The sequence below is a fragment of the Hordeum vulgare genome, chromosome 3H (genome assembly GCF_904849725.1).
Source record: "Hordeum vulgare subsp. vulgare chromosome 3H, MorexV3_pseudomolecules_assembly, whole genome shotgun sequence".
NCBI lineage: Eukaryota > Viridiplantae > Streptophyta > Magnoliopsida > Poales > Poaceae > Hordeum > Hordeum vulgare.
Window position 1 is genome coordinate 146,129,555 of NC_058520.1, and position 27,813 is coordinate 146,157,367.

The following is a 27,813-nucleotide window of genomic DNA, read 5'->3' on the forward strand; positions in this document are numbered from 1 at the left end:
TTGTTGCGATGGCACATGGAAGATCGTATGAAAGACGATAAGTTGATGCACACCGCTGATGGTCGGCAGTGGAGAAAAATCGAGAGAGAGTTCCCGAGATTTGCAGCTGACGCAAGAACTTATGGTAAGGTCTGAGTACAGATGGCATGAATCCTTTTGGGGAGCAGAGTTGCAGTCACAGCACCTGACCCGTTACTCTATGTATCTACAACCTTCCTCCTTGGTTGTGCATGAAGCGGAAGTTCATTATGATGCCATTGCTTATCCAAGGTCCAAAGCAACCCCGCAACGATATTGATGTGTACCTAAGGCCATTAGTTGATGAACTTTTACAGCTGTGGGCCGAACCAGGTGTACGTGTGTGGGACGAGCACAAACAAGAGGAATTTGACCTTCGAGCGTTGCTTTTCGTAACCATCAATGATTGGCCTGCTCTTAGTAACATTTTAGGACAGTCAAACAAGGGATACAATGCATGCACGCACTGTTTGGATCAGACAGAAAGTATATATCTGGACAAATGTAGGAAGAATGTGTACCCGTACAATCGTCATTTTCTTCCACCCAAGCATCCCTTAAAGAAAAAAGGCAAGCATTTCAATGGCAAGGTAGAACCCCGGGGGAAGCCTGTCATCCGTACTGGTGTTGAAGTATTTGATATGGTCAAAGATTTAAAAGTAATCTTTGGAAAGGGTCCTAGCAGCCAACCTGTTCCTAACGGCCCTGATAAGCGCGTACCCATGTGGAAGAAGAAATCTATATTTTGGGAGCTACCCTACTCGGAAGTCCATGAGGTCCCCTCGGCAATCGACGTGATGCACCTGACGAAGAATCTCTGCATGAATATTCTAGGCTTCCTGGGCTTGTATGGGAAGTCAAAAGATACACCGGAGGCACGGGAGGACCAGGAACGTCATAAAGGAAGAGATGGCATGCATCGAGGGCAGTTTCAAGGGCGTGCCAACTACGCTCTTACTAAGGAAGAGAAGGAAATCTTCTTTGAAGTCCTTTTTAGTATCATGGTCCAGACTGGCTTCTCGTCGAATATAAAGGGAATCGTAAATATGAAAGACAAAAAATTCCAAAACCTAAAGTCTCATGACTGCCACGTGCTTATGACGCAATTGCTTCCGGTTGCATTGAGGGGAATTCTACCGGAAAATGTTCGCCTGGCAATTGTGAAGGTATGTGTATTCCTCAATGCAATTTCTCAGAAGGTAATCGATCGAGAAAGTCTATCAGGGTTACAGATTGATGTGGTCCAATGTCTGGTCAGCTTTGAGTTGTTGTTCCCGCCATCCTTCTTCAATATAATAACACACCTCCTAGTTCACCTAGTCGAAGAGATTAGAATTCTCGGTCCTATGTTTCTACACAATATGTTCCCCTTCGAGAGGTTCATGGGAGTCTTAAAGAAATATATTCGTAACCCTGCTAGGCCTGAAGAAAGCATCTCCAAGGGCTTTGGAACAGAGGAGGTCATTGAGTTTTGTGTGCACTTTCTTCCTGACCTTAAGCCGATTGGTGTTCCTGAATCTCGGCATGAGGGTAGGCTGACATGAAAAGGCACACTAGGAAGGAAAGCAAAAGTATGTATGGACAGGCATTCTTTCTCTCAAGCACACTACACAGTTCAATACAATTCCACCGTGGTGGCTCCGTATATCGTGAGACACAAGAATATTCTACGCTCCGAAAACCCGGGGAAGGCCGACTCTTGGATTAAAGGGGAACAGGAGAAGACTTTCGGCAGTTGGTTGCAGACACATCTCATGAATGACGACACCATTGGAGATCAGCTGTACTGTTTGGCTAGGCCACCATCTTCGACTATATGTACTTTCCAAGGGTATGAGATAAATGGGAATACATTTTACACGGTTTCCCAAGATAAAAAGAGCACCAACAAAAATAGTGGTGTCCACTTTGATGCAACAGACGAGAATGGGCACTGTTTGGAAACATATTACGGGTACATAGAGGAGATGTGGGAACTTGACTATGGACCTACTTTTAAGATCCCTTTGTTTCGGTGCAAATGGGTGAAGCTGACAGGAGGCGGGGTAGTTGTAGACCAAAAGTACGACATGACAACAGTGGATCTCAACAATCTTGCGTACATGGACGAACCATTTGTCCTAGCCAATGATGTCGCTCAGGTTTTCTATGTGAAGGACATGTCTACAAAAACGAGAAAAAGAAATCAGCAAAATAAGATATCTTCTGATGAGCCAAAACGCCACATAGTTCTTTCAGGGAAAAGAAACATCGTGGGAGTAGATGACAAGACAGACATGTCAGAAGATTATAATAAGTTTCACGAAATTCCGCCCTTCAAAGTGAAAACTGACCCAAGCATCCTACTGAATGCTGAAGATTCTCCATGGCTACGACACAGAAGAAAACAGAAATAATAGATAGGAATATTGGTGCAATAATGTAATAATGTATTAAACCTTTTTATGTAATGCATGTATGGAATGTACTAAATTTCAAACACTTTTCATTTTTATAGTTTTGTCAAATTCTCAAATATGCAAAAAGAATTTTAATAAACCTTTGTAAGAGATGAGTTCTCGTTCGAAACGGTAATACTTCGAGAGAGATTGTCCGTTTTGTACACGAAGTGCATCAAGTTTTTGTCGTAGCACTCTCAACTTTTTAACACATGCTATGTGGGTGAAATTATGATAGCATGCCAACTTTCAACATTTTCAGAGTTCATTTGTAGTTCTTTTCAATTTCAGGGTCAACTAGCTCAAAAAAATAAGTAAATGCACGAAGAATACCAAATGAAGTCAGAAATTGTTGAAATTTTGTGATGTGCCTTTGAATGGTGCATTTCGAACACACAAAAAGTATGGAGTTCAAATAAGTTCAAAAAATGAAATCCCTTTGTAAGAGATGAGTTCTCGTTCGAAACGCTGATACTTCGAGAGAGATTGTCCATTTTGTACACGAAGTGCATCCAGTTTTTGTCGTAGCCCTCTCAACTTTTTAACACATGCTATGTGGGTGAAATAATGATAGCATGCCAACTTTCAACATTTTCAGAGTTCATTTGTAGTGCTTTTCAATTTCAGGGTCAACTAGCTCAAACAAAAAGTAAACGCATGAAATATACCAAATGAAGTCAGAAATTGTTGAAATTTTGTGATGTTCCTTTGAATGGTGCATTTCGAACACACAAAAAGTATGGAGTTCAAATAAGTTCAAAAAAATGAAATCCCTTTGTAAGAGATGAGTTCTCGTTCGAAACGCTGATACTTCGAGAGAGATTGTCCGTTTTGTACACGAAGTGCATCCAGTTTTTGTCGTAGACCTCTCAACTTTTTAACACATGCTATGTGGGTGAAATAATGATAGCATGCCAACTTTAAACATTTTCAGAGTTCATTTGTAGTGCTTTTCCATTTCAGGGTCAACTAGCTCAAAAAAAAAGTAAATGCATGAAATATACCAAATGAAGTCAGAAATTGTTGAAATTTTGTGATGTGCCTTTGAATGGTGCATTTTGAACACACAAAAAGTATGGAGTTCAAATAAGTTCAAAAAAATCAAATCCCTTTGTAAGAGATGAGTTCTCGTTCGAAACCCTAATACTTCGAGAGAGATTGTCCGTTTTGTACACGAAGTGCATCCAGTTTTTGTCGTAGCCGTCTCAACTTTTTTACACATGCTATGTGGGTTAAATTATGATAGCATGCCAACTTTCAACATTTTCAGAGTTCATTTGTAGTGCTTTTCAATTTCAGGGTCATCTAGCTCAAAAAAAATAAGTAAATGCACGAAGAATACCAAATGAAGTCAGAAATTTTTGAAATTTTGTGATGTGCCTTTGAATGGTGCATTTTGAACACACAAAAAGTATGGAGTTCAAATAAGTTCAAAAAAATGAAATCCCTTTGTAAGAGATGAGTTCTCGTTCGAAACCCTGATACTTCGAGAGAGATTGTCCGTTTTGTACACGAAGTGCATCCAGTTTTTGTCGTACCCCTCTCAACTTTTTAACACATGCTATGTGGGTGAAATGATGATAGCATGCCAACTTTCAACATTTTAAGAGTTCATTTGTAGTGCTTTTCAATTTCAGGGTCAACTAGCTCAAAAAATAAGTAAATGCACGAAGAATACCAAATGAAGTCAGAAATTGTTGAAATTTTGTGATGTGCCTTTGAATGGTGCATTTTGAACACACAAAAAGTATGGAGTTCAAATAAGTTCAAAAAAATGAAATCCCTTTGTAAGAGATGAGTTCTCGTTCGAAACCCTAATACTTCGAGAGAGATTGTCCGTTTTGTCCACGAAGTGCATCCAGTTATTGTCGTAGCCCTCTCAAGTTTTTCACACATGCTATGTGGGTTAAATGATGATAGCATGCCAACTTTCAACATTTCCAGAGTTCATTTGTAGTGCTTTTCAATTTCAGGGTCAACTAGCTCAAAAAAAATAAGTAAATGCACGAAATATACCAAATGAAGTCAGAAATTGTTGAAATTTTGTGATGTGCCTTTGAATGGTGCATTTTGAACACACAAAAAGTATCGAGTTCATATAAGTTCAAAAAAATGAAATCCCTTTGTAAGAGATGAGTTCTCGTTCGAAACCCTGATATATACTTCGAGAGAGATTGTCCGTTTTGTACACGAAGTGCATCCAGTTTTTGTCGTAGCCCTCTCAACTTTTTAACACATGCTATGTGGGTGAAATGATGATAGCATGCCAACTTTCAACATTTTCAGAGTTCATTTGTAGTGCTTTTCAATTTCAGGGTCAACTAGCTCAAAAAAAAGTAAATGCACGAAGAATACCAAATGAAGTCAGAAATTGTTGAAATTTTGTGATGTGCCTTTGAATGGTGCATTTTGAACACACAAAAAGTATGGAGTTCAAATAAGTTCAAAAAAATGAAATCCCTTTGTAAGAGATGAGTTCTCGTTCGAAACCCTGATACTTCGAGAGAGATTGTCCGTTTTGTACACGAAGTGCATCCAGTTTTTGTCGTAGCCCTCTCTACTTTTTAACACATGCTATGTGGGTGAAATGATGATAGCATGCCAACTTTCAAGATTTTCAGAGTTCATTTGTAGTGCTTTTCAATTTCAGGGTCAACTAGCTCAAAAAAATAAGTAAATGCACGAAGAATACCAAATGAAGTCAGAAATTGTTGAAATTTTGTGATGTGCCTTTGAATGGTGCATTTTGAACACACAAAAAGTATGGAGTTCAAATAAGTTCAAAAAATGAAATCCCTTTGTATGAGATGAGTTCTCGTTCGAAACCCTGATACTTCGAGAGAGATTGTCCGTTTTGTACACGAAGTGCATCCAGTTTTTGTCGTACCCCTCTCAACTTTTTGACACATGCTATGTGGGATAAATGATGATAGCATGCCAACTTTCAACATTTTCAGAGTTCATTTGTAGTGCTTTTCAATTTCAGGGTCAAATAGCTCAAAAAAAAAGAAGTAAATGCACGAAGAATACCAAATGAAGTCAGAAATTATTGAAATTTTGTGATGTGCCTTTGAATGGTGCATTTTGAACACACAAAAAGTATGGAGTTCAAATAAGTTCAAAAAAATGAAATCCCTTTGTAAGAGATGAGTTCTTGTTCGAAACCCTGATATATACTTCGAGAGAGATTGTCCGTTTTGTACACGAAGTGCATCCAGTTTTTGTCGTAGCCCTCTCAACCTTTTAAAACATGCTGTGTGGGTGAAATGATGATAGCATGCCAACTTTCAACATTTTCAGAGTTCATTTGTAGTGCTTTTCAATTTCATGGTCAACTAGCTCAAAAATAAAATAAGTAAATGCACGAAGAATACCAAATGAAGTCAGAAATTGTTGAAATTTTGTGATGTGCCTTTGAATGGTGCATTTTGAACACACAAAAAGCATGGAGTTCAAATAAGTTCAAAAAAATGAAATCCCTTTGTAAGAGATGAGTTCTCGTTCGAAACCCTGATACTTCGAGAGAGATTGTCCGTTTTGTACACGAAGTGCATCCAGTTTTTGTCGTAGCCCTCTCTACTTTTTGACACATGCTATGTGGGTTAAATGATGCTAGCATGACAACTTTCAACATTTTCAGAGTTCATTTGAAGTGCTTTTCAATTTCAGGGTCAACTAGCTCAAAAAAAAAAGTAAATGCACGAAGAATACCAAATGAAGTCAGAAATTGTTGAAATTTTGTGATGTGCCTTTGAATGGTGCATTTTGAACACACAAAAAGTATGGAGTTCAAATAAGTTCAAAAAAATGAAATCCCTTTGTAAGAGATGAGTTCTCGTTCGAAACCCTGATACTTCGAGAGAGATTGTCCGTTTTGTACACGAAGTGCATCCAGTTTTTGTCGTACCCCTCTCAACTTTTTAACACATGCTATGTGGGTGAAATAATGATAGCATGCCAACTTTCAACATTTTCAGAGTTCATTTGTAGTGCTTTTCAATTTCAGGGTCAACTAGCTCAAAAAAATAAGTAAATGCACGAAGAATACCAAATGAAGTCAGAAATTGTTGAAATTTTGTGATGTGCCTTTGAATGGTGCATTTTGAACACACAAAAAGTATGGAGTTCAAATAAGTTCAAAAAAAATGAAATCCCTTTGTAAGAGATGAGTTCTCGTTCGAAACCCTAATACTTCGAGAGAGATTGTCCGTTTTGTACACGAAGTGCATCCAGTTATTGTCGTAGCCCTCTCAAGTTTTTGACACATGCTATGTGGGTTAAATGATGATAGCATGCCAACTTTCAACATTTTCAGAGTTCATTTGTAGTGCTTTTCAATTTCAGGGTCAACTAGCTCAAAAAAAATAGTTAAATGCACGAAATATACCAAATGAAGTCAGAAATTGTTGAAATTTTGTGATGTGCCTTTGAATGGTGCATTTTGAACACACAAAAAGTATGGAGTTCAAATAAGTTCAAAAAAATGAAATCCCTTTGTAAGAGATGAGTTCTCGTTCGAAACCCTGATATATACTTCGAGAGAGATTGTCCATTTTGTACACGAAGTGCATCCAGTTTTTGTCGTAGACCTCTCAACTTTTTAACACATGCTCTGTGGGTGAAATGATGATAGCATGCCAACTTTCAACATTTTCAGAGTTCATTTGTAGTGCTTTTCAATTTCAGGGTCAACTAGCTCAAAAAAAAAAAGTAAATGCACGAAGAATACCAAATGAAGTCAGAAATTGTTGAAATTTTGTGATGTGCCTTTGAATGGTGCATTTTGAACACACAAAAAGTATGGAGTTCAAATAAGTTCAAAAAATGAAATCCCTTTGTAAGAGATGAGTTCTCGTTCGAAACCCTGATACTTCGAGAGAGATTGTCCGTTTTGTACACGAAGTGCATCCAGTTTTTGTCGTACCCCTCTCATCTTTTTAACACATGCTATGTGGGTGAAATAATGATAGCATGCCAACTTTCAACATTTTCAGAGTTCATTTGTAGTGCTTTTCAATTTCAGGGTCAACTAGCTCAAAAGAATAAGTAACTGCACGAAGAATACCAAATGAAGTCAGAAATTGTTGAAATTTTGTGATGTGCCTTTGAATGGTGCATTTTGAACACACAAAAAGTATGGAGTTCAAATAAGTTCAAAAAAATGAAATCCCTTTGTAAGAGATGAGTTCTCGTTCGAAACCCTAATACTTCGAGAGAGATTGTCCGTTTTGTACACGAAGTGCATCCAGTTATTCTCGTAGCCCTCTCAACTTTTTGACACATGCTATGTGGGTTAAATGATGATAGCATGCCAACTTTCAACATTTTCAGAGTTCATTTGTAGTGCTTTTCAATTTCAGGGTCAACTAGCTCAAAAAAAATAAGTAAATGCACGAAATATACCAAATGAAGTCAGAAATTGTTGAAATTTTGTGATGTGCCTTTGAATGGTGCATTTTGAACACACAAAAAGTATGGAGTTCAAATAAGTTCAAAAAAATGAAATCCCTTTGTAAGAGATGAGTTCTCGTTCGAAACACTGATATATACTTCGAGAGAGATTGTCCGTTTTGTACACGAAGTGCATCCAGTTTTTGTCGTAGCCCTCTCAAGTTTTTAACACATGCTATGTGGGCGAAATGATGATAGCATGCCAACTTTCAACATTTTCAGAGTTCATTTGTAGTGCTTTTCAATTTCAGGGTCAACTAGCTCAAAAAAAAAGTAAATGCACGAAGAATACCAAATGAAGTCAGAAATTGTTGAAATTTTGTGATGTGCCTTTGAATGGTGCATTTTGAACACACAAAAAGTATGGAGTTCAAATAAGTTCAAAAAATATGAAATCCCTTTGTAAGAGATGAGTTCTCGTTCGAAACCCTAATACTTCGAGAGAGATTGTCCGTTTTGTACACGAAGTGCATCCAGTTATTGTCGTAGCCCTCTCAAGTTTTTGACACATGCTATGTGGGTTAAATGATGATAGCATGCCAACTTTCAACATTTTCAGAGTTCATTTGTAGTGCTTTTCAATTTCAGGGTCAACTAGCTCAAAAAAAATAGTTAAATGCACGAAATATACCAAATGAAGTCAGAAATTGTTGAAATTTTGTGATGTGCCTTTGAATGGTGCATTTTGAACACACAAAAAGTATGGAGTTCAAATAAGTTCAAAAAAATGAAATCCCTTTGTAAGAGATGAGTTCTCGTTCGAAACCCTGATATATACTTCGAGAGAGATTGTCCGTTTTGTACACGAAGTGCATCCAGTTTTTGTCGTAGCCCTCTCAAGTTTTTAACACATGCTATGTGGGTGAAATGATGATAGCATGCCAACTTTCAACATTTTCAGAGTTCATTTGTAGTGCTTTTCAATTTCAGGGTCAACTAGCTCAAAAAAAAAGTAAATGCACGAAGAATACCAAATGAAGTCAGAAATTGTTGAAATTTTGTGATGTGCCTTTGAATGGTGCATTTTGAACACACAAAAAGTATGGAGTTCAAATAAGTTCAAAAAAAATGAAATCCCTTTGTAAGAGATGAGTTCTCGTTCGAAACCCTGATATATACTTCGAGAGAGATTGTCCATTTTGTACACGAAGTGCATCCAGTTTTTGTCGTAGACCTCTCAACTTTTTAACACATGCTCTGTGGGTGAAATGATGATAGCATGCCAACTTTCAACATTTTCAGAGTTCATTTGTAGTGCTTTTCAATTTCAGGGTCAACTAGCTCAAAAAAAAAAGTAAATGCACGAAGAATACCAAATGAAGTCAGAAATTGTTGAAATTTTGTGATGTGCCTTTGAATGGTGCATTTTGAACACACAAAAAGTATGGAGTTCAAATAAGTTCAAAAAATGAAATCCCTTTGTAAGAGATGAGTTCTCGTTCGAAACCCTGATACTTCGAGAGAGATTGTCCGTTTTGTACACGAAGTGCATCCAGTTTTTGTCGTACCCCTCTCAACTTTTTAACACATTCTATGTGGGTGAAATGATGATAGCATGCCAACTTTCAACATTTTCAGAGTTCATTTGTAGTGCTTTTCAATTTCAGGGTCAACTAGCTCAAAAAAATAAGTAAATGCACGAAGAATACCAAATGAAGTCAGAAATTGTTGAAATTTTGTGATGTGCCTTTGAATGGTGCATTTTGAACACACAAAAAGTATGGAGTTCAAATAAGTTCAAAAAATGAAATCCCTTTGTAAGAGATGAGTTCTCGTTCGAAACCCTGATACTTCGAGAGAGATTGTCCGTTTTGTACACGAAGTGCATCCAGTTTTTGTCGTACCCCTCTCAACTTTTTAACACATGCTATGTGGGTGAAATAATGATAGCATGCCAACTTTCAACATTTTCAGAGTTCATTTGTAGTGCTTTTCAATTTCAGGGTCAACTAGCTCAAAAGAATAAGTAAATGCACGAAGAATACCAAATGAAGTCAGAAATTGTTGAAATTTTGTGATGTGCCTTTGAATGGTGCATTTTGAACACACAAAAAGTATGGAGTTCAAATAAGTTCAAAAAAATGAAATCCCTTTGTAAGAGATGAGTTCTCGTTCGAAACCCTAATACTTCGAGAGAGATTGTCCGTTTTGTACACGAAGTGCATCCAGTTATTCTCGTAGCCCTCTCAACTTTTTGACACATGCTATGTGGGTTAAATGATGATAGCATGCCAACTTTCAACATTTTCAGAGTTCATTTGTAGTGCTTTTCAATTTCAGGGTCAACTAGCTCAAAAAAAATAAGTAAATGCACGAAATATACCAAATGAAGTCAGAAATTGTTGAAATTTTGTGATGTGCCTTTGAATGGTGCATTTTGAACACACAAAAAGTATGGAGTTCAAATAAGTTCAAAAAAATGAAATCCCTTTGTAAGAGATGAGTTCTCGTTCGAAACCCTGATATATACTTCGAGAGAGATTGTCCGTTTTGTACACGAAGTGCATCCAGTTTTTGTCGTAGCCCTCTCAAGTTTTTAACACATGCTATGTGGGCGAAATGATGATAGCATGCCAACTTTCAACATTTTCAGAGTTCATTTGTAGTGCTTTTCAATTTCAGGGACAACTAGCTCAAAAAAAAAAGTAAATGCACGAAGAATACCAAATGAAGTCAGAAATTGTTGAAATTTTGTGATGTGCCTTTGAATGGTGCATTTTGAACACACAAAAAGTATGGAGTTCAAATAAGTTCAAAAAAAATGAAATCCCTTTGTAAGAGATGAGTTCTCGTTCGAAACCCTAATACTTCGAGAGAGATTGTCCGTTTTGTACACGAAGTGCATCCAGTTATTGTCGTAGCCCTCTCAAGTTTTTGACACATGCTATGTGGGTTAAATGATGATAGCATGCCAACTTTCAACATTTTCAGAGTTCATTTGTAGTGCTTTTCAATTTCAGGGTCAACTAGCTCAAAAAAAATAGTTAAATGCACGAAATATACCAAATGAAGTCAGAAATTGTTGAAATTTTGTGATGTGCCTTTGAATGGTGCATTTTGAACACACAAAAAGTATGGAGTTCAAATAAGTTCAAAAAAATGAAATCCCTTTGTAAGAGATGAGTTCTCGTTCGAAACCCTGATATATACTTCGAGAGAGATTGTCCATTTTGTACACGAAGTGCATCCAGTTTTTGTCGTAGCCCTCTCAACTTTTTAACACATGCTCTGTGGGTGAAATGATGATAGCATGCCAACTTTCAACATTTTCAGAGTTCATTTGTAGTGCTTTTCAATTTCAGGGTCAACTAGCTCAAAAAAATAAGTAAATGCACGAAGAATACCAAATGAAGTCAGAAATTGTTGAAATTTTGTGATGTGCCTTTGAATGGTGCATTTTGAACACACAAAAAGTATGGAGTTCAAATAAGTTCAAAAAATGAAATCCCTTTGTAAGAGATGAGTTCTCGTTCGAAACCCTGATACTTCGAGAGAGATTGTCCGTTTTGTACACGAAGTGCATCCAGTTTTTGTCGTACCCCTCTCAACTTTTTAACACATGCTATGTGGGTGAAATAATGATAGCATGCCAACTTTCAACATTTTCAGAGTTCATTTGTAGTGCTTTTCAATTTCAGGGTCAACTAGCTCAAAAGAATAAGTAAATGCACGAAGAATACCAAATGAAGTCAGAAATTGTTGAAATTTTGTGATGTGCCTTTGAATGGTGCATTTTGAACACACAAAAAGTATGGAGTTCAAATAAGTTCAAAAAAATGAAATCCCTTTGTAAGAGATGAGTTCTCGTTCGAAACCCTAATACTTCGAGAGAGATTGTCCGTTTTGTACACGAAGTGCATCCAGTTATTCTCGTAGCCCTCTCAACTTTTTGACACATGCTATGTGGGTTAAATGATGATAGCATGCCAACTTTCAACATTTTCAGAGTTCATTTGTAGTGCTTTTCAATTTCAGGGTCAACTAGCTCAAAAAAAATAAGTAAATGCACGAAATATACCAAATGAAGTCAGAAATTGTTGAAATTTTGTGATGTGCCTTTGAATGGTGCATTTTGAACACACAAAAAGTATGGAGTTCAAATAAGTTCAAAAAAATGAAATCCCTTTGTAAGAGATGAGTTCTCGTTCGAAACCCTGATATATACTTCGAGAGAGATTGTCCGTTTTGTACACGAAGTGCATCCAGTTTTTGTCGTAGCCCTCTCAAGTTTTTAACACATGCTATGTGGGTGAAATGATGATAGCATGCCAACTTTCAACATTTTCAGAGTTCATTTGTAGTGCTTTTCAATTTCAGGGTCAACTAGCTCAAAAAAAAAGTAAATGCACGAAGAATTCCAAATGAAGTCAGAAATTGTTGAAATTTTGTGATGTGCCTTTGAATGGTGCATTTTGAACACACAAAAAGTATGGAGTTCAAATAAGTTCAAAAAAATGAAATCCCTTTGTAAGAGATGAGTTCTCGTTCGAAACCCTGATACTTCGAGAGAGATTGTCCGTTTTGTACACGAAGTGTATCCAGTTTTTGTCGTAGCCCTCTCTACTTTTTAACACATGCTATGTGGGTGAAATGATGATAGCATGCCAACTTTCAACATTTTCAGAGTTCATTTGTAGTGCTTTTCAATTTCAGGGTCAACTAGCTCAAAAAAATAAATAAATGCACGAAGAATACCAAATGAAGTCAGAAATTGTTGAAATTTTGTGATGTGCCTTTGAATGGTGCATTTTGAACACACAAAAAGTATGGAGTTCAAATAAGTTCAAAAAAATGAAATCCCTTTGTAAGAGATGAGTTCTCGTTCGAAACGCTGATACTTCGAGAGAGATTGTCCGTTTTGTACACGAAGTGCATCCAGTTTTTGTCGTAGCCCTCTCAACTATTTGACACATGCTATGTGGGTTAAATGATGATAGCATGCCAACTTTCAAAATTTTCAGAGTTCATTTGTAGTGCTTTTCAATTTCATGGTCAACTAGCTCAAAAAAAAATAAGTAAATGCACGAAGAATACCAAATGAAGTCAGAAATTGTTGAAATTTTGTGATGTTCCTTTGAATGGTGCATTTTGAACACAAAAAAAGTATGGAGTTCAAATAAGTTCAAAAAAATGAAATCCCTTTGTAAGAGATGAGTTCTCGTTCGAAACCCTGATATATACTTCGAGAGAGATTGTCCGTTTTGTACACGAAGTGCATCCAGTTTTTGTCGTAGCCCTCTCAACTTTTTAACACATGCTGTGTGGGTGTTATGATGATAGCATGCCAACTTTCAACATTTTCAGAGTTCATTTGTAGTGCTTTTCAATTTCATGGTCAACTAGCTCAAAAAAAAAGTAAATGCACGAAGAATACCAAATGAAGTCAGAAATTGTTGAAATTTTGTGATGTGCCTTTGAATGGTGCATTTTGAACACACAAAAAGTATGGAGTTCAAATAAGTTCAAAAAAATGAAATCCCTTTGTAAGAGATGAGTTCTCGTTCGAAACCCTAATACTTCGAGAGAGATTGTCCGTTTTGTCCACGAAGTGCATCCAGTTATTGTCGTAGCCCTCTCAAGTTTTTGACACATGCTATGTGGGTTAAATGATGATAGCATGCCAACTTTCAACATTTTCAGAGTTCATTTGTAGTGCTTTTCAATTTCAGGGTCAACTAGCTCAAAAAAAATAAGTAAATGCACGAAATATACCAAATGAAGTCAGAAATTGTTGAAATTTTGTGATGTGCCTTTGAATGGTGCATTTTGAACACACAAAAAGTATCGAGTTCAAATAAGTTCAAAAAAATGAAATCCCTTTGTAAGAGATGAGTTCTCGTTCGAAACCCTGATATATACTTCGAGAGAGATTGTCCGTTTTGTACACAAAGTGCATCCAGTTTTTGTCGTAGCCCTCTCAACTTTTTAACACATGCTATGTGGGTGAAATGATGATAGCATGCCAACTTTCAACATTTTCAGAGTTCATTTGTAGTGCTTTTCAATTTCAGGGTCAACTAGCTCAAAAAAAAGTAAATGCACGAAGAATACCAAATGAAGTCAGAAATTGTTGAAATTTTGTGATGTGCCTTTGAATGGTTCATTTTGAACACACAAAAAGTATGGAGTTCAAATAAGTTCAAAAAAATGAAATCCCTTTGTAAGAGATGAGTTCTCGTTCGAAACCCTGATACTTCGAGAGAGATTGTCCGTTTTGTACACGAAGTGCATCCAGTTTTTGTCGTACCCCTCTCAACTTTTTAACACATTCTATGTGGGTGAAATGATGATAGCATGCCAACTTTCAACATTTTCAGAGTTCATTTGTAGTGCTTTTCAATTTCAGGGTCAACTAGCTCAAAAAAATAAGTAAATGCACGAAGAATACCAAATGAAGTCAGAAATTGTTGAAATTTTGTGATGTGCCTTTCAATGGTGCATTTTGAACACACAAAAAGTATGGAGTTCAAATAAGTTCAAAAAATGAAATCCCTTTGTAAGAGATGAGTTCTCGTTCGAAACCCTAATACTTCGAGAGAGATTGTCCGTTTTGTACACGAAGTGCATCCAGTTATTGTCGTAGCCCTCTCAACTTTTTGACACATGCTATGTGGGTTAAATGATGATAGCATGCCAACTTTCAACATTTTCAGAGTTCATTTGTAGTGCTTTTCAATTTCAGGGTCAACTAGCTCAAAAAAAATAAGTAAATGCACGAAATATACCAAATGAAGTCAAAAATTGTTGAAATTTTGTGATGTGCCTTTGAATGGTGCATTTTGAACACACAAAAAGTATGGAGTTCAAATAAGTTCAAAAAATGAAATCCCTTTGTAAGAGATGAGTTCTCGTTCGAAACCGTGATATATACTTCGAGAGAGATTGTCCGTTTTGTACACGAAGTGCATCCAGTTTTTGTCGTAGCCCTCTCAACTTTTTAACACATGCTATGTGGGTCAAATGATGATAGCATGCCAACTTTCAACATTTTCAGAGTTCATTTGTAGTGCTTTTCAATTTCAGGGTCAACTAGCTCAAAAAAAAAGTAAATGCACGAAGAATACCAAATGAAGTCAGAAATTGTTGAAATTTTGTGATGTGCCTTTGAATGGTGCATTTTGAACACACAAAAAGTATGGAGTTCAAATAAGTTCAAAAAAATGAAATCCCTTTGTAAGAGATGAGTTCTCGTTCGAAACCCTGATACTTCGAGAGAGATTGTCCGTTTTGTACACGAAGTGCATCCAGTTTTTGTCGTAGCCCTCTCTACTTTTTAACACATGCTATGTGGGTGAAATGATGATAGCATGCCAACTTTCAAGATTTTCAGAGTTCATTTGTAGTGCTTTTCAATTTCAGGGTCAACTAGCTCAAAAAAATAAGTAAATGCACGAAGAATACCAAATGAAGTCAGAAATTGTTGAAATTTTGTGATGTGCCTTTGAATGGTGCATTTTGAACACACAAAAAGTATGGAGTTCAAATAAGTTCAAAAAATGAAATCCCTTTGTATGAGATGAGTTCTCGTTCGAAACCCTGATACTTCGAGAGAGATTGTCCGTTTTGTACACGAAGTGCATCCAGTTTTTGTCGTACCCCTCTCAACTTTTTGACACATGCTATGTGGGATAAATGATGATAGCATGCCAACTTTCAACATTTTCAGAGTTCATTTGTAGGGCTTTTCAATTTCAGGGTCAAATAGCTCAAAAAAAAAAGAAGTAAATGCACGAAGAATACCAAATGAAGTCAGAAATTATTGAAATTTTGTGATGTGCCTTTGAATGGTGCATTTTGAACACACAAAAAGTATGGAGTTCAAATAAGTTCAAAAAAATGAAATCCCTTTGTAAGAGATGAGTTCTTGTTCGAAACCCTGATATATACTTCGAGAGAGATTGTCCGTTTTGTACACGAAGTGCATCCAGTTTTTGTCGTAGCCCTCTCAACCTTTTAAAACATGCTGTGTGGGTGAAATGATGATAGCATGCCAACTTTCAACATTTTCAGAGTTCATTTGTAGTGCTTTTCAATTTCATGGTCAACTAGCTCAAAAAAAAAATAAGTAAATGCACGAAGAATACCAAATGAAGTCAGAAATTGTTGAAATTTTGTGATGTGCCTTTGAATGGTGCATTTTGAACACACAAAAAGCATGGAGTTCAAATAAGTTCAAAAAAATGAAATCCCTTTGTAAGAGATGAGTTCTCATTCGAAACCCTGATACTTCGAGAGAGATTGTCCGTTTTGTACACGAAGTGCATCCAGTTTTTGTCGTAGCCCTCTCAACTTTTTGACACATGCTATGTGGGTTAAATGATGCTAGCATGCCAACTTTCAACATTTTCAGAGTTCATTTGAAGTGCTTTTCAATTTCAGGGTCAACTAGCTCAAAAAAAAAGTAAATGCACGAAGAATACCAAATGAAGTCAGAAATTGTTGAAATTTTGTGATGTGCCTTTGAATGGTGCATTTTGAACACACAAAAAGTATGGAGTTCAAATAAGTTCAAAAAAATGAAATCCCTTTGTAAGAGATGAGTTCTCGTTCGAAACCCTGATACTTCGAGAGAGATTGTCCGTTTTGTACACGAAGTGCATCCAGTTTTTGTCGTACCCCTCTCAACTTTTTAACACATGCTATGTGGGTGAAATAATGATAGCATGCCAACTTTCAACATTTTCAGAGTTCATTTGTAGTGCTTTTCAATTTCAGGGTCAACTAGCTCAAAAAAATAAGTAAATGCACGAAGAATACCAAATGAAGTCAGAAATTGTTGAAATTTTGTGATGTGCCTTTGAATGGTGCATTTTGAACACACAAAAAGTATGGAGTTCAAATAAGTTCAAAAAAAATGAAATCCCTTTGTAAGAGATGAGTTCTCGTTCGAAACCCTAATACTTCGAGAGAGATTGTCCGTTTTGTACACGAAGTGCATCCAGTTATTGTCGTAGCCCTCTCAAGTTTTTGACACATGCTATGTGGGTTAAATGATGATAGCATGCCAACTTTCAACATTTTCAGAGTTCATTTGTAGTGCTTTTCAATTTCAGGGTCAACTAGCTCAAAAAAAATAGTTAAATGCACGAAATATACCAAATGAAGTCAGAAATTGTTGAAATTTTGTGATGTGCCTTTGAATGGTGCATTTTGAACACACAAAAAGTATGGAGTTCAAATAAGTTCAAAAAAATGAAATCCCTTTGTAAGAGATGAGTTCTCGTTCGAAACCCTGATATATACTTCGAGAGAGATTGTCCATTTTGTACACGAAGTGCATCCAGTTTTTGTCGTAGCCCTCTCAACTTTTTAACACATGCTCTGTGGGTGAAATGATGATAGCATGCCAACTTTCAACATTTTCAGAGTTCATTTGTAGTGCTTTTCAATTTCAGGGTCAACTAGCTCAAAAAAAAAAGTAAATGCACGAAGAATACCAAATGAAGTCAGAAATTGTTGAAATTTTGTGATGTGCCTTTGAATGGTGCATTTTGAACACACAAAAAGTATGGAGTTCAAATAAGTTCAAAAAATGAAATCCCTTTGTAAGAGATGAGTTCTCGTTCGAAACCCTGATACTTCGAGAGAGATTGTCCGTTTTGTACACGAAGTGCATCCAGTTTTTGTCGTACCCCTCTCAACTTTTTAACACATGCTATGTGGGTGAAATAATGATAGCATGCCAACTTTCAACATTTTCAGAGTTCATTTGTAGTGCTTTTCAATTTCAGGGTCAACTAGCTCAAAAGAATAAGTAAATGCACGAAGAATACCAAATGAAGTCAGAAATTGTTGAAATTTTGTGATGTGCCTTTGAATGGTGCATTTTGAACACACAAAAAGTATGGAGTTCAAATAAGTTCAAAAAAATGAAATCCCTTTGTAAGAGATGAGTTCTCGTTCGAAACCCTAATACTTCGAGAGAGATTGTCCGTTTTGTACACGAAGTGCATCCAGTTATTCTCGTAGCCCTCTCAACTTTTTGACACATGCTATGTGGGTTAAATGATGATAGCATGCCAACTTTCAACATTTTCAGAGTTCATTTGTAGTGCTTTTCAATTTCAGGGTCAACTAGCTCAAAAAAAATAAGTAAATGCACGAAATATACCAAATGAAGTCAGAAATTGTTGAAATTTTGTGATGTGCCTTTGAATGGTGCATTTTGAACACACAAAAAGTATGGAGTTCAAATAAGTTCAAAAAAATGAAATCCCTTTGTAAGAGATGAGTTCTCGTTCGAAACCCTGATATATACTTCGAGAGAGATTGTCCGTTTTGTACACGAAGTGCATCCAGTTTTTGTCGTAGCCCTCTCAAGTTTTTAACACATGCTATGTGGGTGAAATGATGATAGCATGCCAACTTTCAACATTTTCAGAGTTCATTTGTAGTGCTTTTCAATTTCAGGGTCAACTAGCTCAAAAAAAAAGTAAATGCACGAAGAATACCAAATGAAGTCAGAAATTGTTGAAATTTTGTGATGTGCCTTTGAATGGTGCATTTTGAACACACAAAAAGTATGGAGTTCAAATAAGTTCAAAAAAATGAAATCCCTTTGTAAGAGATGAGTTCTCGTTCGAAACCCTGATACTTCGAGAGAGATTGTCCGTTTTGTACACGAAGTGTATCCAGTTTTTGTCGTAGCCCTCTCTACTTTTTAACACATGCTATGTGGGTGAAATGATGATAGCATGCCAACTTTCAACATTTTCAGAGTTCATTTGTAGTGCTTTTCAATTTCAGGGTCAACTAGCTCAAAAAAATAAATAAATGCACGAAGAATACCAAATGAAGTCAGAAATTGTTGAAATTTTGTGATGTGCCTTTGAATGGTGCATTTTGAACACACAAAAAGTATGGAGTTCAAATAAGTTCAAAAAAATGAAATCCCTTTGTAAGAGATGAGTTCTCGTTCGAAACGCTGATACTTCGAGAGAGATTGTCCGTTTTGTACACGAAGTGCATCCAGTTTTTGTCATAGCCCTCTCAACTATTTGACACATGCTATGTGGGTTAAATGATGATAGCATGCCAACTTTCAAAATTTTCAGAGTTCATTTGTAGTGCTTTTCAATTTCATGGTCAACTAGCTCAAAAAAAAATAAGTAAATGCACGAAGAATACCAAATGAAGTCAGAAATTGTTGAAATTTTGTGATGTGCCTTTGAATGGTGCATTTTGAACACAAAAAAAGTATGGAGTTCAAATAAGTTCAAAAAAATGAAATCCCTTTGTAAGAGATGAGTTCTCGTTCGAAACCCTGATATATACTTCGAGAGAGATTGTCCGTTTTGTACACGAAGTGCATCCAGTTTTTGTCGTAGCCCTCTCAACTTTTTAACACATGCTGTGTGGGTGAAATGATGATAGCATGCCAACTTTCAACATTTTCAGAGTTCATTTGTAGTGCTTTTCAATTTCATGGTCAACTAGCTCAAAAAAAAAGTAAATGCACGAAGAATACCAAATGAAGTCAGAAATTGTTGAAATTTTGTGATGTGCCTTTGAATGGTGTACTTTGAACACACAAAAAGCATGGAGTTCAAATAAGTTCAAAAAAATGAAATCCCTTTGTAAGAGATGAGTTCTCGTTCGAAACCCTGATACTTCGAGAGAGATTGTCCGTTTTGTACACGAAGTGCATCCAGTTTTTGTCGTAGCCCTCTCTACTTTTTAACACATGCTATGTGGGTGAAATGATGATAGCATGCCAACTTTTAACATTTTCAGAGTTCATTTGTAGTGCTTTTCAATTTCAGGGTCAACTAGCTCAAAAAAATAAGTAAATGCACGAAGAATACCAAATGAATTCAGAAATTGTTGAAATTTTGTGATGTGCCTTTGAATGGTGCATTTTGAACACAACAAAAGTATGGAGTTCAAATAAGTTCAAAAAAATGAAATCCCTTTGTAAGAGATGAGTTCTCGTTCGAAACACTGATACTTCGAGAGAGATTGTCCGTTTTGTACACGAAGTGCATCCATTTTTTGTCCTAGCCCTCTCAACTTTTTAACACATGCTATGTGGATGAAATGATGATAGCATGCCAACTTTCAACATTTTCAGAGTTCATTTGTAGTGCTTTTCAATTTCAGGGTCAACTAGCTCAAAAAAATAAGTAAATGCACGAAATATACCAAATGAAGTCAGAAATTGTTGAAATTTTGTGATGTGCCTTTGAATGGTGCATTTTCAACACACAAAAAGTGTGGAGTTCAAATAAGTTCAAAAAAATGAAATCCCTTTGTAAGAGATGAGTTCTCGTTCGAAACCCTAATACATCGAGAGAGATTGTCCGTTTTGTACACGAAGTGCATCCAGTTATTCTCGTAGCCCTCTCAACTTTTTGACACATGCTATGTGGGTTAAATGATGATAGCATGCCAACTTTCAACATTTTCAGAGTTCATTTGTAGTGCTTTTCAATTTCAGGGTCAACTAGCTCAAAAAAAATAAGTAAATGCACGAAATATACCAAATGAAGTCAGAAATTGTTGAAATTTTGTGATGTGCCTTTGAATGGTGCATTTTGAACACACAAAAAGTATGGAGTTCAAATAAGTTCAAAAAAATGAAATCCCTTTGTAAGAGATGAGTTCTCGTTCGAAACCCTGATATATACTTCGAGAGAGATTGTCCGTTTTGTACACGAAGTGCATCCAGTTTTTGTCGTAGCCCTCTCAACTTTTTAACACATGCTGTGTGGGTGAAATGATGATAGCATGCCAACTTTCAACATTTTCAGAGTTCATTTGTAGTGCTTTTCAATTTCATGGTCAACTAGCTCAAAAAAAAAGTAAATGCACGAAGAATACCAAATGAAGTCAGAAATTGTTGAAATTTTGTGATGTGCCTTTGAATGGTGTACTTTGAACACACAAAAAGCATGGAGTTCAAATAAGTTCAAAAAAATGAAATCCCTTTGTAAGAGATGAGTTCTCGTTCGAAACCCTGATACTTCGAGAGAGATTGTCCGTTTTGTACACGAAGTGCATCCAGTTTTTGTCGTAGCCCTCTCTACTTTTTAACACATGCTATGTGGGTGAAATGATGATAGCATGCCAACTTTTAACATTTTCAGAGTTCATTTGTAGTGCTTTTCAATTTCAGGGTCAACTAGCTCAAAAAAATAAGTAAATGCACGAAGAATACCAAATGAATTCAGAAATTGTTGAAATTTTGTGATGTGCCTTTGAATGGTGCATTTTGAACACAACAAAAGTATGGAGTTCAAATAAGTTCAAAAAAATGAAATCCCTTTGTAAGAGATGAGTTCTCGTTCGAAACACTGATACTTCGAGAGAGATTGTCCGTTTTGTACACGAAGTGCATCCATTTTTTGTCCTAGCCCTCTCAACTTTTTAACACATGCTATGTGGATGAAATGATGATAGCATGCCAACTTTCAACATTTTCAGAGTTCATTTGTAGTGCTTTTCAATTTCAGGGTCAACTAGCTCAAAAAAATAAGTAAATGCACGAAATATACCAAATGAAGTCAGAAATTGTTGAAATTTTGTGATGTGCCTTTGAATGGTGCATTTTCAACACACAAAAAGTGTGGAGTTCAAATAAGTTCAAAAAAATGAAATCCCTTTGTAAGAGATGAGTTCTCGTTCGAAACCCTAATACATCGAGAGAGATTGTCCGTTTTGTACACGAAGTGCATCCAGTTATTCTCGTAGCCCTCTCAACTTTTTGACACATGCTATGTGGGTTAAATGATGATAGCATGCCAACTTTCAACATTTTCAGAGTTCATTTGTAGTGCTTTTCAATTTCAGGGTCAACTAGCTCAAAAAAAATAAGTAAATGCACGAAATATACCAAATGAAGTCAGAAATTGTTGAAATTTTGTGATGTGCCTTTGAATGGTGCATTTTGAACACACAAAAAGTATGGAGTTCAAATAAGTTCAAAAAAATGAAATCCCTTTGTAAGAGATGAGTTCTCGTTCGAAACCTTGATATATACTTCGAGAGAGATTGTCCGTTTTGTACACGAAGTGCATCCAGTTTTTGTCGTAGCCCTCTCAAGTTTTTAACACATGCTATGTGGGTGAAATGATGATAGCATGCCAACTTTCAACATTTTCAGAGTTCATTTGTAGTGCTTTTCAATTTCAGGGTCAACTAGCTCAAAAAAAAAGTAAATGCACGAAGAATACCAAATGAAGTCAGAAATTGTTGAAATTTTGTGATGTGCCTTTGAATGGTGCATTTTGAACACACAAAAAGTATGGAGTTCAAATAAGTTCAAAAAAATGAAATCCCTTTGTAAGAGATGAGTTCTCGTTCGAAACCCTGATACTTCGAGAGAGATTGTCCGTTTTGTACACGAAGTGCATCCAGTTTTTGTCGTAGCCCTCTCTACTTTTTAACACATGCTATGTGGGTGAAATGATGATAGCATGCCAACTTTCAACATTTTCAGAGTTCATTTGTAGTGCTTTTCAATTTCAGGGTCAACTAGCTCAAAAAAATAAATAAATGCACGAAGAATACCAAATGAAGTCAGAAATTGTTGAAATTTTGTGATGTGCCTTTGAATGGTGCATTTTGAACACACAAAAAGTATGGAGTTCAAATAAGTTCAAAAAAATGAAATCCCTTTGTAAGAGATGAGTTCTCGTTCGAAACGCTGATACTTCGAGAGAGATTGTCCGTTTTGTACACGAAGTGCATCCAGTTTTTGTCGTAGCCCTCTCAACTATTTGACACATGCTATGTGGGTTAAATGATGATAGCATGCCAACTTTCAAAATTTTCAGAGTTCATTTGTAGTGCTTTTCAATTTCATGGTCAACTAGCTCAAAAAAAAAAAAAAAGTAAATGCACGAAGAATACCAAATGAAGTCAGAAATTGTTGAAATTTTGTGATGTGCCTTTGAATGGTGCATTTTGAACACAAAAAAAGTATGGAGTTCAAATAAGTTCAAAAAAATGAAATCCCTTTGTAAGAGATGAGTTCTCGTTCGAAACCCTGATATATACTTCGAGAGAGATTGTCCGTTTTGTACACGAAGTGCATCCAGTTTTTGTCGTAGCCCTCTCAACTTTTTAACACATGCTGTGTGGGTGAAATGATGATAGCATGCCAACTTTCAACATTTTCAGAGTTCATTTGTAGTGCTTTTCAATTTCATGGTCAACTAGCTCAAAAAAAAAGTAAATGCACGAAGAATACCAAATGAAGTCAGAAATTGTTGAAATTTTGTGATGTGCCTTTGAATGGTGCACTTTGAACACACAAAAAGCATGGAGTTCAAATAAGTTCAAAAAAATGAAATCCCTTTGTAAGAGATGAGTTCTCGTTCGAAACCCTGATACTTCGAGAGAGATTGTCCGTTTTGTACACGAAGTGCATCCAGTTTTTGTCGTAGCCCTCTCTACTTTTTAACACATGCTATGTGGGTGAAATGATGATAGCATGCCAACTTTCAACATTTTCAGAGTTCATTTGTAGTGCTTTTCAATTTCAGGGTCAACTAGCTCAAAAAAATAAGTAAATGCACGAAGAATACCAAATGAATTCAGAAATTGTTGAAATTTTGTGATGTGCCTTTGAATGGTGCATTTTGAACACACAAAAAGTATGGAGTTCAAATAAGTTCAAAAAATGAAATCCCTTTGTAAGAGATGAGTTCTCGTTCGAAACGCTGATACTTCGAGAGAGATTGTCCGTTTTGTACACGAAGTGCATCCATTTTTTGTCCTAGCCCTCTCAACTTTTTAACACATGCTATGTGGATGAAATGATGATAGCATGCCAACTTTCAACATTTTCAGAGTTCATTTGTAGTGCTTTTCAATTTCAGGGTCAACTAGCTCAAAAAAATAAGTAAATGCACGAAATATACCAAATGAAGTCAGAAATTGTTGAAATTTTGTGATGTGCCTTTGAATGGTGCATTTTCAACACACAAAAAGTATGGAGTTCAAATAAGTTAAAAAAATGAAATCCCTTTGTAAGAGATGATTTCTCGTTCGAAACCCTGATACTTCGAGAGAGATTGTCCTTTTTGTACACGAAGTGCATCCAGTTTTTGTCGTAGCCCTCTCAACTTTTTAACACATGCTATGTGGGTGAAATGATGATAGCATGCCAACTTTCAACATTTTCAGAGTTCAATTGTAGTGCTTTTCAATTTTAGGGTCAACTAGCTCAAAAAAATAAGTAAATGCACGAAGAATACCAAATGAAGTCAAAAATTGTTGAAATTTTGTGATGTGCCTTTGAATGGTGCATTTTGAACACACAAAAAGTATGGAGTTCAAATAAGTTAAAAAATCAAATCCCATTGTAAGAGATGAGTTCTCATTCGAAACCCTGATACTTCGAGAGAGATTGTCCGTTTTGTACACGAAGTGCATCCAGTTTTTGTCGTAGCCCTCTCAACTTTTTAACACATGTTATGTGGGTGAAATGATGATAGCATGCCAACTTTCAACATTTTCAGAGTTCATTTGTAGTGCTTTTCAATTTCAGGGTCTACTAGCTCAAAAAAATAAGTAAATTCACGAAATATACCAAATGAAGTCAGAAATTGTTGAAATTTTGTGATGTGCCTTTGAATGGTGCATTTTGAACACACAAAAAGTATGGAGTTCAAATAAGTTCAAAAAAATGAAATCCCTTTGTAAGAGATGAGTTCTCGTTCGAAACCATCATATATACTTCGAGAGAGATTGTCCGTTTTGTACACGAAGTGCATCCAGTTTTTGTCGTAGCCCTCTCAACTTTTTAACACATGCTATGTGGGTGAAATGATGATAGCATGCCAACTTTCAACATTTTCAGAGTTCATTTGTAGTGCTTTTCAATTTCATGGTCAACTAGCTCAAAAAAAAATAAGTAAATGCACGAAGAATACCAAATGAAGTCAGAAATTGTTGAAATTTTGTGATGTGCCTTTGAATGGTGCATTTTGAACACACAAAAAGTATGGAGTTCAAATAAGTTCAAAAAAATGAAATCCCTTTGTAAGAGATGAGTTCTCGTTCGAAACCCTGATACTTCGAGAGAGATTGTCCGTTTTCTACACGAAGTGCATCCAGTTTTTGTCGTAGCCCTCTCAACTTTTTGACACATGCTATGTGGGTTAAATTATGATAGCATGCCAACTTCCAACATTTTCAGAGTTCATTTGTAGTGCTTTTCAATTTCAGGGTCATCTAGCTCAAAAAAATAAATAAGTAAATGCACGAAGAATACCAAATGAAGTCAGAAATTGTTGAAATTTTGTGATGTGCCTTTGAATGGTGCATTTTGAACACACGAAAAGTATGGAGTTCAAATAAGTTCAAAAAAATGAAATCCCTTTGTAAGAGATGAGTTCTCGTTCGAAACCCTGATACTTCGAGAGAGATTGTCCGTTTTGTACACGAAGTGCATCCTGTTTTTGTCGTAGCCCTCTCAACTTTTTAACACATGCTATGTGGGTGAAATGATGATAGCATGCCAACTTTCAACATTTTCAGAGTTCATTTGTAGTGTTTTTCAATTTCAGTGTCAACTAGCTCAAAAAAAATAAGTAAATGCACGAAATATACCAAATGAAGTCAGAAATTGTTGAAATTTTGTGATGTGCCTTTGAATGGTGCATTTTGAACACACAAAAAGTATGGAGTTCAAATAATTTCAAAAAAATGAAATCCCTTTGAAAGAGATGAGTTCTCGTTCGAAACCGTGATATATACTTCGAGAGAGATTGTCCGTTTTGTACACGAAGTGCATCCAGTTTTTGTCGTAGCCCTCTCAACTTTTTAGCACATGCTATGTGGGTGAAATTATGATAGCATGCCAACTTTCAACATTTTCAGAGTTCATTTGTAGTGCTTTTCAATTTCAGGGTCAACTAGCTCAAAAAATAAGTAAATGCACGAAATATACCAAATGAAGTCAGAAATTGTTGAAATTTTGTGATGTGCCTTTGAATGGTGCATTTTGAACACACAAAAAGTATGAAGTTCAAATAATTTCAAAAAAATGAAATCCCTTTGTAAGAGATGAGTTCTCGTTCGAAACCGTGATATATACTTCGAGAGAGATTGTCCGTTTTGTACACGAAGTGCATCCAGTTTTTGTCGTAGCCCTCTCAACTTTTTAACACATGCTATGTGGGTGAAATGATGATAGCATGCCAACTTTCAACATTTTCAGAGTTCATTTGTAGTGCTTTTCAATTTCATGGTGAACTAGCTCAAAAAAAAAAGTAAATGCACGAAGAATACCAAATGAAGTCAGAAATTGTTGAAATTTTGTGATGTGCCTTTGAATGGTGCATTTTGAACACAAAAAAAGTATGGAGTTCAAATAAGTTCAAAAAAAATGAAATCCCTTTGTAAGAGATGAGTTCTCGTTCGAAACCCTGATATATACTTCGAGAGAGATTGTCCGTTTTGTACACGAAGTGCATCCAGTTTTTGTCGTAGCCCTCTCAACTTTTTAACACATGCTGTGTGGGTGCTATGATGATAGGATGCCAACTTTCAACATTTTCAGAGTTCATTTGTAGTGCTTTTCAATTTCATGGTCAACTAGCTCAAAAAAAAAGTAAATGCACGAAGAATACCAAATGAAGTCAGAAATTGTTGAAATTTTGTGATGTGCCTTTGAATGGTGCACTTTGAACACACAAAAAGCATGGAGTTCAAATAATTTCAAAAAAATGAAATCCCTTTGTAAGAGATGAGTTCTCGTTCGAAACCCTGATACTTCGAGAGAGATTGTCCGTTTTGTACACGAAGTGCATCCAGTTTTTGTCGTAGCCCTCTCTACTTTTTAACACATGCTATGTGGGTGAAATGATGATAGCATGCCAACTTTCAACATTTTCAGAGTTCATTTGTAGTGCTTTTCAATTTCAGGGTCAACTAGCTCAAAAAAATAAGTAAATGCACAAAGAATACCAAATGAATTCAGAAATTGTTGAAATTTTGTGATGTGCCTTTGAATGGTGCATTTTGAACACACAAAAAGTATGGAGTTCAAATAAGTTCAAAAAATGAAATCCCTTTGTAAGAGATGAGTTCTCGTTCGAAACGCTGATACTTCGAGAGAGATTGTCCGTTTTGTACACGAAGTGCATCCATTTTTTGTCGTAGCCCTCTCAACTTTTTAACACATGCTATGTGGATGAAATGATGATAGCATGCCAACTTTCAACATTTTCAGAGTTCATTTGTAGTGCTTTTCAATTTCAGGGTCAACTAGCTCAAAAAAATAAGTAAATGCACGAAATATACCAAATGAAGTCAGAAATTGTTGAAATTTTGTGATGTGCCTTTGAATGATGCATTTTCAACACACAAAAAGTATGGAGTTCAAATAAGTTAAAAAAATGAAATCCCTTTGTAAGAGATGAGTTCTCGTTCGAAACCCTGATACTTCGAGAGAGATTGTCCTTTTTGTACACGAAGTGCATCCAGTTTTTGTCGTAGCCCTCTCAACTTTTTAACACATGCTATGTGGGTGAAATGATGATAGCATGCCAACTTTCAACATTTTCAGAGTTCAATTGTAGTGCTTTTCAATTTTAGGGTCAACTAGCTCAAAAAAATAAGTAAATGCACGAAGAATACCAAATGAAGTCAGAAATTGTTGAAATTTTGCGATGTGCCTTTGAATGGTGCATTTTGAACACACAAAAAGTATGGAGTTCAAATAAGTTAAAAAAATCAAATCCCTTTGTAAGAGATGAGTTCTCATTCGAAACCCTGATACTTTGAGAGAGATTGTCCGTTTTGTACACGAAGTGCATCCAGTTTTTGTCGTAGCCCTCTCAACTTTTTAACACATGCTATGTGGGTGAAATGATGATAGCATGCCAACTTTCAACATTTTCAGAGTTCATTTGTAGTGCTTTTCAATTTCAGGGTCTACTAGCTCAAAAAAATAAGT